The sequence below is a fragment of the Perognathus longimembris genome, chromosome 12 (genome assembly GCF_023159225.1).
Source record: "Perognathus longimembris pacificus isolate PPM17 chromosome 12, ASM2315922v1, whole genome shotgun sequence".
NCBI lineage: Eukaryota > Metazoa > Chordata > Mammalia > Rodentia > Heteromyidae > Perognathus > Perognathus longimembris.
This window is the reverse complement of record NC_063172.1, coordinates 43,236,401-43,251,957: the sequence shown is the minus strand read 5'-3', so window position 1 is coordinate 43,251,957 and position 15,557 is coordinate 43,236,401. Positions and strand designations below refer to the sequence as shown.

Below are 15,557 nucleotides of genomic sequence, written 5' to 3'. Positions count from 1 at the left end.
AAATCAAGTGGCAGGGCTGGATCTGGTTCTCAGCTTTGCCAAATATTTAGTTGTTTTTTTAATTCCCAACCTCTACTATAGCTGGCTGTATTGAGCAGAGTAGAACAACAGGAGAAATGATCACTTTCTACTTCAGTTCTTCTTACTACAAAACAGGACCAAGTCAACTATAGTCATTTAATGTGTAAGTGCTAAGTATATTCGTTGAACTTTTTAAAGGTTATCATTGGCCTATTATAATTAATGAATCACAATATCATTAGTCTCTACAACCCATACTTAATTCAAATTTTCCTAGTTTTTTTGCTTTTTTTTTAACCAAATGTCCTTTTATAGTTTCAGGGTCCCAGCCTGGATGGCATATTATATGAAATTATCTTTGAAGAGAGGAGAGGGGGAGGAGGAAGGAAGAGAAAGAGGGAAAAGGAAAGGAAAGGAAAAAGGAGAGGTAGGACTATTTTTCTTCTCTCAGCCAGTTAAGGGCAAACTACTCTCTCCTGTTCCTTAATACAAAAGAAAAGGGCATATGTTAATGAAGTAGCATGGAGTTTTAACTATGAGAAATGCACTGTGGATAAGACAAAGATTAGGTTAGAAAGAATGTGACATTTGGAAGGACCTAACCATGTAGTCTCTGTTTTCAACATGGATTAACAGTTTAGTAGGCAGAATAGTTTAAGAACATAGAGTAGTAGCAGCATTTACATAAAACTATAGTAATACTGTGCAATTTGCCATCATTTACTCTAAGGAAGTTTGCATTTTCAAAGCCCATAGAGATGTAGTGATAGTTTCCTTGCCAATGTTTATGTAAAACATTTCCCAAATAAGAGTGACTCATCTTATTCTGAAATGAATTGTTAGATCACAGCAGAAGATGTGTTTGCATACCTTATAGAAATACCAAACCAAAAATTTACTCTGCCTGATGTTGTACTACAAATGGGGAAATTAAAATACTAAAAATATTCTCCAAGTTGCTAAACATTCTTTTTCAACATTTACTTCTTAGCACAAATGACTGTTCTTTCAAAGTTTGAAAGAGGAATGGTAGTCAGAGTAGTGTCATAGTTTATTTCATTAATGAACTGTCAAAGTCACGCTACTCATGGATATTTCTTTTTGCTTTGATCATATGCATTGAAATGCCTCTTTAGATATTTGTTACGAAGAGCAGTTACTCTGATTACAATGGGTTTTTAAGAATTAGAACAGCAAAGCAACATTAATGTTGGAAAACTAATGCTAGTATAAATAATACTGAATTTTGTTAGCTGTGTTTGATATTATAATGGATGTAAATTTTATTTACTATAATAAAAACAAATGAATGGTAAAGTCAAACTACAAAGCTAATAAATACATCAAATAAGATTATAAAAATACTGCTCCAAGAACACAAGGAAAATTAAACTAAGAAAATTTAATCGCTTATGTAACATAGGAGGTCTTAAAAAGAAATCAACTTTAATGACCAAACAACACGTGGAAAAGTGACAATGACATGATTGGTATTGCACAATACTATGGATATATCTATCTTATAACACATAAAGAAAAAATAAATAATATAGGGGTTTGCATAAGATTCTTATGGTTAGCACACATTTAAAGAGGTGATTCTTGGATAGAAAATTCCAGGAGATCTGTGGTGTGGACAGAGAGAGGGAGGAAGGGAAAGAATGGTTTCATGACATTTTCTGGTCTCTAGGCCTTTCTGTAACTGTCAAGACTTCATGTTACACAATTTCAGTGATTCCTATGCTTACTGTCCTTAATCAGTTGAACATCTGTTAAAAGCAATGGCACATTACTAATTTATAAGAATGGTGGTAGGATTCTCTTTAAATTCTATGCAAATAATTGTTCCAATATCTTTTTCTTAGCTTCATGAAAATGCCACGTGTTGTGCAGAGTTAAAATTTGGAAAGCCTTCAAGGTAGATATATTAGTTTAAAAATGATGTACTATATGAAGTAACCTGGGTAAAATGATATGATTTTAGGTTATTATTACATATTATCGTGTTCACTTAAATTCAGTCTTTAATCATTAGACTCTGACTCCACTACTACCTAAATTCTTTTGAAATGAAACATATAACTTGCAGACAATATTTGAACTGTATACTGGTATATATCCTTGGCTTAAGGGCTCTGTAAGTTTCAAATTGTATCTATTATACCATGATATGCAAAAAGTTTATGTTGTCAGCATACAAGGGAGAATGAGAGGATGGATGGACAGACACAGAGACACACACACATTTACTCATTTAGCCACCACTCAGTTTAAGAAGTAAAACACTACCAACACTATGAAAGTATGTAAGAACATTGATCAGATGATTGAAGAGTGTAACATTCAATGTTCCTGATGCTTACTACATAATGAACCTAGTATCCATTATATGTATAAAGGTAAAACATGAGTAATGATAAAAACTAATTAAAATCACCAGGGGAGCTTGCATTGTTCATGTGAGTCATAAGCAGGCTTGCTCACTTGAATACTTCTAATGGATTTGCATCTTCTAAGAAATTCTCCTCCCAATCATTTTATTATAGATATTTAGGCATCATTTAACTAATTAATTATTGTCATTTTATTTTTTATTACCTTAAATTAGCTATATGAGGGTGGATGGGTGAGTAGGATTTCATTAGTTCATTTCTATGTGTTTACAATACATTTCAATCAATCTTACCCCTTCTATCACTCTCCCTTTTCCCCATTCTCCCTTAACCAAACAATTTCAACAGGTTTCATTGTTCTATTTTCTTAGAGACAAACATTCTACTTTAAGTATATTAATCATCTTCATCTTATTTTGACTTTGAAAACAGAAACTGGATTTGAAACTTTATTACTCTAAACAGTGTAAGCCATCTATGATAGATCTGAGTCCCAGTGGTTTCCTAGAGTGGCTGTCAGAAAGCCCAGTGTTCTGGGCTCTGCTCTGACAAATGAGAAGTTAGAGAAGGATGAACAAAAAGGAAACAGGGCATCTTGGAACCACGAAGCAAGAAGGAGGAGGCACAAAGAAGGTCAGGCTAACAAGCTCTGCTTTGAACACTTTCCCCAAGGGAGAGCAATGGGGACTTGGGGCTTTAAACACACAGCCCTGAAGGTGTGGGTAAAACTTTGGAGCCCACAGAACTAAGACATAAGCATCTCCATATACACCAAAGATAGTCTATAATATGGAATGGTTCAGGAACTTGATGTATGAATAGCCACCTATGGTATATATCTGCTAAATCCCACATTTCTTTGGTTCATCTGAAGCCAAAATGTCTACCTAAAAGGTTAAAAGTCTGAGATTTGAAAAGCACAAGAAAAATTTTGTCATGAAGTTTTTGAGACTCAACTTGGGGCAGCTGTTTCTACTGTCAATATGTAACTGTTTGGGTTTAGTGATTTACTGATCATGCAACAATGAACATACTTCTTTTTCAAACTGTTCATGAATAAAGTATAGAATAAAGCCTGATTCTATCACATCTGCCATGGAGTTTACAGAACTCATTTTGCACAAGCTTCCCTCCTCTCTCTTCACTTGTATTTTCCGTGTTTCCTTTTATCCCTTTCTACTTTTTCATCTTAATGTGTTGTTTATTGTCCTACATTTTTTAAAATTTTTATTGTCAAACTGATGTACAGAGAGGTAACAGTTTCATACTTTAGGCATTGGATACATTTCTTGTACTGTTTGTTACCTCCTCCCCCATTCCCCCCTCCCCCCTCCTCTTTTCCCTCTCCCCCCATGAGTGGTTCAGTTGATTTACACCAAACAGTTTTGCAAGTATTGCTTTGGCATTCCTTTGTCTTTTTATTCTGTGTCTCTCGATTTTGGTATTCCCTTTCACTCTCCTAGTTCTAATACCATTATACATGGTTTCCAATGTATTCATGTAAGATACAGTGATAGTGCAGCTACAACCACAGGAAGGGGATACAAGAGGATCCTACATTCTTAAAGCCCTTTTGGAACAAAGCAGTGTGTAAACAAACAATCCTCAGCTAACAAATATGAAAAGCACTTAGTGATAATCTAGCCTTATCTTCCATATTCTACTGAAGAGAAATCTGAGGCTCCAAGGCCCAGTGACTACTGGTTTAAAGACTGGCTGGAAATTTAGAGATTCCAGTATCTAGCTGCTGCTTAAAACAGAAGATTCTCTTGTGTCTCCTTTTCTCAAGGCACTACTGCCCAAGGGGCAGACATTTTCCCTACCTGAGAGAATGCAAAATTAAGGCAATTGTGTATTCTACATCACAAGAAAGTTTTGAGGAATCCTTTAATAAGTGAATGGATTTAATTCAGGCTAAACCATACCTCTCTACTATATATGCTTGTAAATTTTTTTTTGTTTTCTCCTTTGGGACCTATACCCTTAGCATCCTTCAGAACACACTTTGGGAGATGCTGGGTTAAGACAGAGATTCCAGAAAGTAGATTTGAGAGAAGAATGGTCACATGTCCATCTCTCTACATACTGGCCTGGATAGTGGCTGTTCTTTTTCTTTTAAATAATAGGTTACAGTTTCATATGTAAGGCCATGGGTACATTTCTTGTACTATTTGTTACCTTCTCCCTCACTCCTCTCTGCCCTCTCCTCCTTTCCCTCTCCCCCCATGACTTGTTCAGTTGGTTTACACCAAATAGTTTTGCAAGTATTGCTTTTGTAGTATTTTGTCTTTGTATCCTTTGTCTCTCAATTTTGATATTCCCTTTCACTTCCCTGGTTCTAATATCAGTATATACAGTATGCAGGGTACTTAGTTGAGATACAGTGATAGCACCGGGACAACCACAGGAAGGGGATACAAGAGGATCATCCACAAAAGAAGCTGCGGTTTCACATGGCATGTTGAAAGTAATTACAACAGTGGTATAACACTCGTTTCCATAAAATGGAGCTCATTTCACTTAGCATCATCTTATGTGTTCATAAGGGCATAGCTATTGGGCTCTTGTGATCCTCTGCTGTGACTAGCCTAAACCTGTGCTAATTATTCCCTATGAGGGAAACCATAAAGTCCATGTCTCTTTGGGTCTGGCTCACTTTACTTAGTATAATTTTTTCCAAGTCCTTCCATTTCCTCATGAATTGGGGCAATGTCATGCTTTCTGATAGAGGCATAAAATTCCATTGTGTATATGTACCACATTTTCCTGATCCATTCATCTACTGAGGGGCATCTAGGTTGCTTCCATATTTTAGCTATGACAAATTGTGCTGGGATGAACATTGTTGTGCTCGTGGCTTTAGTGTGTTCTTGTTTGTAATCTTTTGGGTAGATGCCCAAAAGTGGGGCTGCTGGGTCCTAAGGGAGCTCTTTGTTTAGCCTTCTGAGGCATCTCCATACCACTTTCCAGAGGGGCTGAACCAGCTTACATTCCCACCAACAATGAAGTAGACTTCCCTTTTGGCCACATCCCCTGCAGCATTTGTTATTATTAGTTTTCTTGATAGAGGACATTCTTACTGGGGTGAGGTGGAATCTCAATGTTGTTTTGATTTGCATTTCTTTTATGGCCAGTGATGTAGAGCACTTGTTCATGTGTCTCTTGGCCATTCTCATTTCCTCTTCAGAGAAATCTCTTTTTAGATCTTTAGCCCACTTGTTGAGGGGGCTGTTGGTTCTTTGAGGTTTTGTTTTGGAGGAATTTAATTTTTTTAGTTCTGCATATATTTTAGATATGAGGCCTTTGTTCGTTGTATGGCCGGTAAAGATCTTCTTCCAATCTGTGGGCTTTCTGTTTATCTTGTAAGCGATGTTCTTTGCCCTGCAGAAGTTCTGCAGTTTGATGCAGTCTCATTTGCCTAACCTTTCTTTGATTTGTTGTATTTCTGGACCTTTGTTAAGGAAGTTTCGTCCTGTGCCAAGGGGCCCAAGTGTTTCTCCTACTCCTTCTTGTAATGTTTTCAGGGTGTGTGTTTTTATTTCGAGGTCTTTGATCCATTTGGAATTGATTTTGGTGCAGGGTGATATATAAGGATCTAGTTTTAATTTGTTGCAGGTGTTAAACCAGTTTTGCCAGCACCATTTGTTAAAGAGGCTATCTTTTTTTCCATCTTATTTATTTTTGGCTCCTTTATCAAGATTAAGTAGGCATAGTTCTGTGGGTTCATTTCTGGGTCTTCCGTTCTGTTCCATTGGTCTTCAGGCCTGTTCCTGTGCCAATACCAAGCTGTTTTTCTTACTATAGCTTTATAATACAGCTTGAAGTTTGGTATTGTAATTCCTCCAGCACTGTTCTTTCTACTTAGGATTGGTTTTGCTATTCGGGGTCTTTTATTGTTCCATATGAATTTTTGGATTGCCTCTTCTATTTCATTAAGAAATAAGTGGCTGTTCTTGACATGGCCAAGTGGTACTGCTCCACTGGCCTAGGAACATGGTCTGGTAACGGGGTGTTCAGGAAGGGGCAAAGCACTCGCCTGCAACCTTTCTCCCAATGTTGCTGGAGTCTTATGCAGGTGTTCTGGGTTAGGGCCTCCAGGTGTTCTCCAGGTAGGCATTAGCTCGCACCCACTTTGACTGAAACTATAAGGAGGAGGATTACAAACTCTTCCCTTGAAGTAAACACCATCAGATAAAGGCTGTACATTTTCAAACATGGTATGTAGCATCTTGTGTGTGCTTCTGTGGGGGTGCATGTGCGTTTACAGACCCCAGTGGGACGTGGCAGCTGAGCAAGTGTTGGCAGGGTTTAGAAGGCCCAATGCCCAAATTTTAGAGCCAATACCAATGTGAGGACTGACTCTATACTGAGCAGGCAAATGTTTACTCCCTCTGAGTTTTGGTTTCCTCTTTGGTTAAATGGGAATACTTGCTGATATAAAATGGACACAGTTAGGAAGGCAGACAGGTGTGTTAAAAACTGATTATTTGCCCAGTATTTGTCCTAGTGTTTGCTTCACATTAAATCCAAGGTAAAATAATGCCATCTGCGGTTTACTCTAACTCAATATATGTATATTGTTATACATATAACAATGTATAACAATGGCTTCAACAAGACTCTTATGCACCTTCCTTTGAGGCCACCCTAGCTAACCAGTGGCAAGGATCACTGTAAGGGCTGTGTGCACACTGACTTAGCAGCCTGTGAACTCCCACCATTTCTGGTGAGCTGTATTCAGAGGCTTTGGAGAGCCAGGTCTCCACCAGCCCATGCAAATAGTCAGGCCTAAAGAATATTGGCTACCAACAAAATAGAATGGGCAAGCAGGGCAGGAGACATGGCTACCTGAGTCCCTGGCAGCTAGCAGCAGTTTCCCTGTAATGCCCAAGCAGACAGCACTGTCTCCCAGGGCACCAGCCCTGCTGCCTCACGCAGCACTAACTCAGAGTCCCAGGCAAGGCTGAAAGGCTGGCCAGCCTTTTTATGACATCCTCTAGCAAAGCCAAGCCTGTGTTCCTCTCAGTCATCTCTACTCCATTCTTAAACACAATCAAACAAAAATTATACACAAACTAAAATGTGCCATCTAGAAGCAATAAAGGAATGGAAAAACTCTGATGAAAGCCTTGGTTAGTTTTTCTTAGTTTCTTAACTTACTTGGGAACACTTATATAAATATATTTCTCTCTATTATTATTATTTATGGTTCTAGGAATCAAGTCCAGGACATCACATTTGCTAGGCAGGCGCTCTACTACTGAGGTACACTTTCAGTCCTATTTAGACACACACACACACACACACACACATTCACATATTTATTCACATATACATATACACATCCATATTCATATAAATATATTCTGCATACATATATGTATGTAGAAAGAGACACACAGATTGGATCTTGCCATGCAGCTCAGGCTGGCCTAAACTCACTATGTTGCCTATATTGACCTTGAACTCAAGATCCTCTTAGTTCCACTTCATAAGTGCTGTGATTACAAATGCACCACTATGTCTGGCTATCAAAAATACATATATTTAACATATAATACATATTAAATATTAATATGTATAATGATAGATGTTAATTGTATACACTTAAAATGCCCATATTTATAACTATTTAAAATATATATTAAAAAAGATTGTCACATTAATTTGAACTGAGAAATTTAAAAATCACAAATAATATGAATTAATCATGCCAGCAGTCAATCAGCCAGAGTAAAAGATGGGCTTTAGTTATTGAAGACTACTCCTTACATAAACTATATAGAAAGCCCAGAGTATTTATTTAGAAGTACATCTAATGATCTACTCTATACCAAATAGTCTCATAACTGTAGTTTTAGAAATCTCATAATTTATATTATACAATACTTGTGTAAATGTCCAAGAAGTTTTTCATACACATACAAGCAAAGACTGTGGAGTAAGGAGACATCGTTCTTCAAGTTTGTTGCTGAGAGGTCCTTGAACTTGGACCTGGCAGTGACTCCTAAATATCTACCACTGGGGATGCTCTGGAGTTGGAGGTTTTTCTCTTGCTCACATGCTCTGTGAACAAAACAGCCTACATTCTCAAAGCATTTTCTACTCTTGTAACACACACACACACACACACACACACACACACACACACACACACACACACTTCTCAGGCAGTCAGGACTCTCAGGGATCCCTGTATTGTGAGATCTCTGTGCTCAAGGAAAGGTGAGGAAACAGTCTTCCAGAAGCAGAAACCTTGGGCCTCAGTCATGCTTCTATTTCTGTCCAGGCCATTTCCAGTCCTGGGTTTGCACAATGCTTTGAATCTTCCTTCGCAGCTGTGGAATCAATCTTTCAGTTGTTGCTTTAAAGTTATGGGTGTGGCACCCTCTCACAATCCCTAGCAATACACCTCTTACTTCAATGCACATCTTATAAATTTGTTTTCTTTTCTTACCTTAGGCAGCATACATTTGCTTCTATGAATCACCAGATAATGAGCATAGGCTAATATTCATTTACACTGATATGAATGCTAATGTTTAAGGAGCAGTATCAGAGCAGGTCTGGTGTGTTCTTACAGTATTTCTAAACCTCCAGGATTTTAGTTCTTGTTACTACAGCATTTAGACAGACATATTGCTCTCATAAAGATCTTCTGCATGTAATACATGCATAATACAATATGAAGAAAGGAATCACTGAAATGAAAACTATTTCCCCAAATTATGACTTGCATCTCAGTAATGAGAAGCTATTCAAATATATTTTTTAAAAGAAAATCCCTAAGCTGATCCATTCCTTAGAATTTTGAGATTTCCCACTGCTCTGCTATTTTCCAATTCTGTATGCACAGCACAGATTCCTGCCAAGCCCATTACAGTGAGCAAACAATGCTCACTCTGTCAGACAGGGAATGAATAGTATCACAAAATTCTCTAATGTACAGCCTGCACCCCCATACCAAAGCCTTTCAGAAGAGAATAGCCAGGATGAGGGCTGATGAGAAAAACTTGCCTCACTCCCTGTCTTTTGGAACATTAGAGAAATGCCACCCATGTATTCCTTCTATACAGAAATTTGGCAAGCATCTTTTCTTTTAAATAAGGCCATACACTTTTGCATTTCTAGATGTGTATACAAGCACTTTCATAAGGAAAGAAGCAGCATTTTATCAGATGAAATCCCAGGGCTTGGCTAAAACAGCTTTTTGTTACAAACTGAGCAGCAACAGGGGAATTTCACAGAAATGACACAGCAATTTGTGTTAAAATATTGGCAGCTAATTCATGAGGGCTGAGGCTGACTACAGATTCAGCTGCGTCTGTTAAGCCTTGATTTCTGAAATCTTGTAGTCATAAAGTAAGGGCTCAGAGCTACTGTTCTGAGACACATGAGAAGAAACTATCATATTCCTTTTGGGTCTCAGGGTTTTGTTTTTTTTTTCTCTGTTACACAGACACATTTACGGGCACACACTTCCCCCTCCTACGAGAAGAGGACTTTCCAAAACAAGAACTATACGAAATATTTCTCATGAACCTACAAAAGGCTTAATTAGTGGACATTTTTAGAGATGAACATGAATTTCCTAACAATATTCCCCAATCTGTAAGTTTTAGCTGGTGTAATACATGATTCAGAGTTTCTCCCATTTGTAGCATGCATATGGTATATTTTTATTTAACCTTTAAAGGATTATCCAACTTTTTTTTTTTTTTTTACTATGGAGAAGTGTCTTTTTTTTTTTTTTTTTAAATAACCAAGCCACACACTGGCTTTTGTTTTCTGAAGATCAGCAACAGAAGAGTTCAGCTTTCCCTTCTTTTCCTCGTTCCCACACATTTGCAGTCTAGCTCAGCAAACTCTCAGAGTTCGGTGGCATTCTCCTGGTGACACATTTAGCAGAGGCTGCAGTATGCCTAACAGTTCAGCTCTGCTCACTCCTCCCGCCTCCCCCCTTCTTCTTTCTTCTCTCACATCACCCTAGGTCTGCAGCAGACTAAACAATTAAAGCTTTGTACTGTAGCCCTGGCATTTGAAAATTCTAATGATGTACTTCTTATTGGTACAATGGTAATATTTACCTTGGAGAGCTGATGGCCCAAAGAAAAAGTATCCCAAATCCTGGCAATGTATCCTTTTCAAATGCTGTTATGGTGAGTCTCTCTTCTTTCTTGGCCTATAACCAAAAAGAAAGTTGGAGAATAAAAAGAGCAGATGGATTTGTACTGTGAAAGACATTTGCCCAGTAAAAATGCTGGCACATTAATATTCCTTCCTAAACACAGCAAACCACCAAGTTTTAACCTCTGAGCAGGTACAACTATAAACAACAGTGAATAAATATGAGATTTACTTTAAAATAACAGCCAATTTAGTGTCTGATCAAACACAGATCAATTTACTTGCTTTGCTTTATGACTAGTCAATTTCTGTGTCACTGTAGCAAAATTAAAACCATCAAATAACTGTTATCTGAATTTGAGCTGAAACACCTGATTTAGTTGAGAGTATATTTATGCTTTTTTTTTTTTTTACTAAGTAAGCTGTGTTTCAATTGGGCAGATTTCTTATTAAAAGGGGTCTCTGGTGCAGTGTGACCACATAATATGAGTGACATGTGGAGGTGAGGAAGATGAGAGACACAGAGGAGGTACAGAGAAGACCTTCCAGTCTACCCCGATCTATCAGCTCCCCAGTGTTGTCTGTAGTTATGCTCTGTTTTGGTCCAGGGCCTCCTTATCCTTCTTTCTTCTCTGGTTCTCTTCCGATCCTTTAATGAGTATCTTCTGTTACTATAGATTCACTGGAAACTCAATATCTGCTAACACACCATGGAGGGAGTGGTGTGAGTGGGAAGAAGGGAGAGGGCTGGGATGAATGAATGTGTTTATACTCTAAAGAGAATATGTTGGATGCTAACTAGAATTCAGATTCTCTCAATTATTTTATAGCAAACCACGACAAAAGTCTTGATTTTAAACATAAAAACCCAAGCAGAACATTTACTTTCTATATTTGCATATACTGATGTTCATCTGATACACTGCCTCTGTTGCTTTGTTTCCTTGGAAAATTAGCAGATTATTTATGTTATCTTAAGACATATCTATTGTTTTCCTGTCAGTTATCAAGTGAGAAAGACTGCCTTTTTGTTTGCCATGGCATTCAGCTACATTATCATTTTATTATTTTAAAAATAAGTCTAAAAAGATCAGAACAAGACACAATCACGGGCTGTCTTCCTCCAACCTGATTTCAGGGCCTTGCACTGTCAATCACACATGGTGGGAGGGCAGGGCTTCACTGGGTGAATACTTGGCAAATAAGTAAGTTCTCAAGCCTTTGTTCTACTCTTTCATTAGCTTTCAAATCAAACCTTCTCCTACACCCCTAACATCCAGATATATTTAGATGTGGATTTTCACTGCAAATCTCTTCACTTTTCTTTGGCAATAAGTCAAGAGAACTCTCTTACAAACAGTTACAAATACAAGCAAAATTTGATTATCCAAATCACTTGGCTGTAGTTAAGAAACATTTTTATTAAAATGTCAATTTTGATTAATATGTATTAAAACTAATATTTCACTATTCTTTCTCTTTTACTAGACATGAATAAAGAACCTGATTCAAAAATTAAACACAAAAAACTTGACAGTTTAATAAGATAAATAAGTACATAATTTTGCATTTCCAAGACAGGCATTTCATGAATTAAAAATACTTCAGAAAAATGAAGCAATCAAGACAGTGATACTATCATAAACATGGGCATACATATTAATGGAATAGAATTTAGTATCCACATAAAGAAACCTGCATATTTATATTCCTTTAATAATATGATCAATCAGTATTTTTGGCAAAGGAGCTGAGACTATTCAATGAGAAAACAATCACATCAACAACCAATATTGGGACATCCAGATAAATACATGCAAAAGAATGAAGCCATATCCTTAGCCCAGACCACGTATAAAAGTTAAGTTCCCAGAACTTGGAAGATGGAGGCAGGAAAATTGTGAGTTTCAGGCAAGTCTGGGCTACATAGTGTGACTTTTTCTATATGAAAAAGGTAACTTAAAATGTGTGAAACTCCTAGTTGTTAGAGGTAAAACTAAAAAATCCTTGAAAGAAAACAGACCTCTATGCACTCAGGTTTGGCAGTAGAGCTTTGATTATATGATACAAATGTATAAGCAAGAAAAAATGTTAAAAAGGTAAATTGGACTTTATCCAAATAAGAATATTTTCTGCTTTAGAAAACACTACCCAGCCAGGTGCCAGTGACTCTCTTTTGTAATGCTAGCTACTCAGAAAGTTGAGATATGGGGGATCATGTTTGAAACTAGCCCAAGCAGAACAGTCTAAGACACTCCAGCTCCAAAATAACCAGCAAAAAGATGGCATGACTCAAATGCTAGAATACCAGTTGAATGAGCAAGAAAGCCAAGCAAGTGTGAGCCCTCAGGTTCCTATCCCAGTTCTAGAAAGAAAAGAAAAGAAAAGAAAAGAAAGGAAGGAAGAGAGGAAGGAAGGAAGGAGGGAAGGAGGGAAGGAAGGAAGGAAGGAAGGAAGGAAGGAAGGAAGGAAGGAAGGAAGGAAAGACAGAAGGAAAGAGGAAAGGAAGAACATTATCCAGAATTAAAAAAGAAAAATCCAAAAAATAAGAGAGTATAGAAAGTGAGAGATAGCAAGGTCAATCTAATTAAAGTACTGTAGATTCACAAGTGAAATACCATGTAGAAACACCTTTGAACAATTAATATGTCCTTAAAAATAAATGACAGCGGGCTGGGGATATGGCCTAGTGGCAAGAGCGCTTGCCTCGTATACATGAAGCCCTGGGTTCAATTCCCCAGCACCACATATACAGAAAATGGCCAGAAGTGGCGCTGTGACTCAAGTGGCAGAGTGCTAGCCTTGAGCAAAAAGAAGCCAGGGACAGTGCTCAGGCCCTGAGTCCAAGGCCCAGGAATGGCAAAAAAAAAAAAAGGAAGGAAGGAAGAAAGAAAGAAAGAAAGAAAGAAAGAAAGAAAGAAAGAAAGAAAGAAAGAAAGAATCAATGATTGCCCAGCATCAGTGGCTCACACCTGTCATCCTAGCTACTCAGGAGGCTGAGGTCTGAGGATCACATTTCAAAGCCAGCCTGGACAGAAAGGTCCCCATGAGACTCTTATCTCCAATTAACCTCTAAAAAAAAAAAAAAAAAAAAAAAACCGAAAAAAAAATGACAGGAATAAAAAACAGGTCCTATCTAGGGTGTGGGTGCTTGTAGGATGAAAGAGGATGAATATGATCAAAATACTTATACACATAAGAAAAATGATACAATGAGGCTTTTTTGAGATTGGTTTGGGAAGGGGAATGCAGGAGAGTGACAGGAGAGGATAAGGAAGTGTGATGGAGAGGGTATCTAAGGTATATTGTATACACATGTGGACATATCAAAATGAAAGTCCTTTGCACAACTAGTTGATGCTAACAAAACATACCAGAAAAAAGGGAAAGAAACATTATTGTGAATATATAAACACTTATATATAATGCATATTATATAAACCTCTTATAACTCAAGAAAAATAACTGCACCAAAAATGAGATCCAAATAGACAATTCTCCAGAAAAAAAATACAAAAGGGCCAATAAGCAGCACATGAAAAGATGGTAAACCTCATTTCCAGAGAAGTACAAACCAAGACCATAACCAGACACCATCTCATAGCCATTATCACCGCTAAAATAAAAGACCATAAATGCTGGGAGGATGTGGGGAAATCAGCACTCTCACACTGCTGCTGGGGATATGAAGCGAAGCAGCCTCTTGACAGTAGTGTAGAACTGCTTCACAAACATTAAACATAATTACAGTTTGACCCAACAATTTGACTCCTAAGTAATACTGGGAGAAATAAAATTGTGTGTCCATGCAAAAAACTTTTATATGTTCATAACATTATTCCTTAACAGCCCCAAAGTGGAAACAATTTAAATGTCCATCAACTGGTGAATAAACACAATATATGCATATTAATATAAAATATTATTCAGAATGATGAAAGATTCGGTGACATTGATCAAGATGTACTGTATTGACAAATTGACCTGGTGAAATGAAACCCCTTTGTGTAACTACATAAGGATAACTGAAAAATAAAGAATAGTAAGTAAATAAAAAATATTCAGGCACAAAGTGGAACATGTTACAACATACAATCCCATGTCCAAGAAACATGAAAGAGAGAAGATTCATGGTTGTTTAAGGCCAAGGGAAGATAAGGGCAGAGAGATGATAACTAAGGGGTGATTAAAAAAAAAAAACTCTTACAATTGCACCAGTGGCTCAAGTCTGTAATCCTAGATACTTAGGAGGCTAAGACCTGGGGATCGTGGTTCAAAGCCAGCCTAGACAGAAAAGTCTGTGAGACTCTTATCTCCAATAAGCTACTAATAAACAAAAAAGAAAGCCAGAAGTGAAACTGTGAATCAAATGGTAGAGCACTAGCCTTGAACAAAAAGCTCAGTGACAGTGCCCCTGCCCTGAGCTCAAGCCCCAGGGTAGGTGCCAAAAAAAAATAAAAATCCTACAGTTGATGGTTATACACCTCTAAATGTACTAATACCTTAAATTAAATTGCATGCCTTAAGTGGATGGAATGTACAGTGCATAAATTCAATCTCGGTAAAGCTTTTACCAAAAGTAAAATAATATTCCAAGAGATGTAGACATTATATTGTCAATCATTTTCCATATCAGTCTAATTCTAGCTGGATTGTTGGAATTGTGCTGAAGTACATGGTTTAGCTCCACTGCAAATGAAGTTCTCAGACAACATGAATATAATGGTACATGGGCTCAATGGTTCTTAAGGTCCCCTCTCATTGCATGATTGTTCCTACATGTGGACAGTAGGTAAGCACTGCAAACAACTATTAGCTCAAACAAATCCTATAGTTCTGATTTAATTTTCCTTTGTATTAAATAATTTTAGGACTTTCAAAACCAGTTATTTATGCAAGTATGACTGTTCCCACATCTGCCAATACTATGTCAGTGCAATGTCAACTCAGACCTATTTCTTGAATACTTATCACAATGACAGTTCCCATGATCGCCTTCTTAATACAGATGGTGAT

General features: G+C 37.3%; 1 protein-coding gene across 1 annotated transcript in view; it reads right to left on the bottom strand.

Moving 5' to 3' along the window:
• Positions 1 to 15,557, bottom strand: part of Pag1 (phosphoprotein membrane anchor with glycosphingolipid microdomains 1) — a 100,881-nt gene that overhangs the window by 53,056 nt on the left and 32,268 nt on the right. Inside the window, exon 2 of the mRNA XM_048358349.1 lies at positions 10,502 to 10,596. The gene's annotated coding sequence lies outside the window, so the exon portion shown is untranslated. The remainder of the gene's footprint in view (positions 1 to 10,501; positions 10,597 to 15,557) is intronic.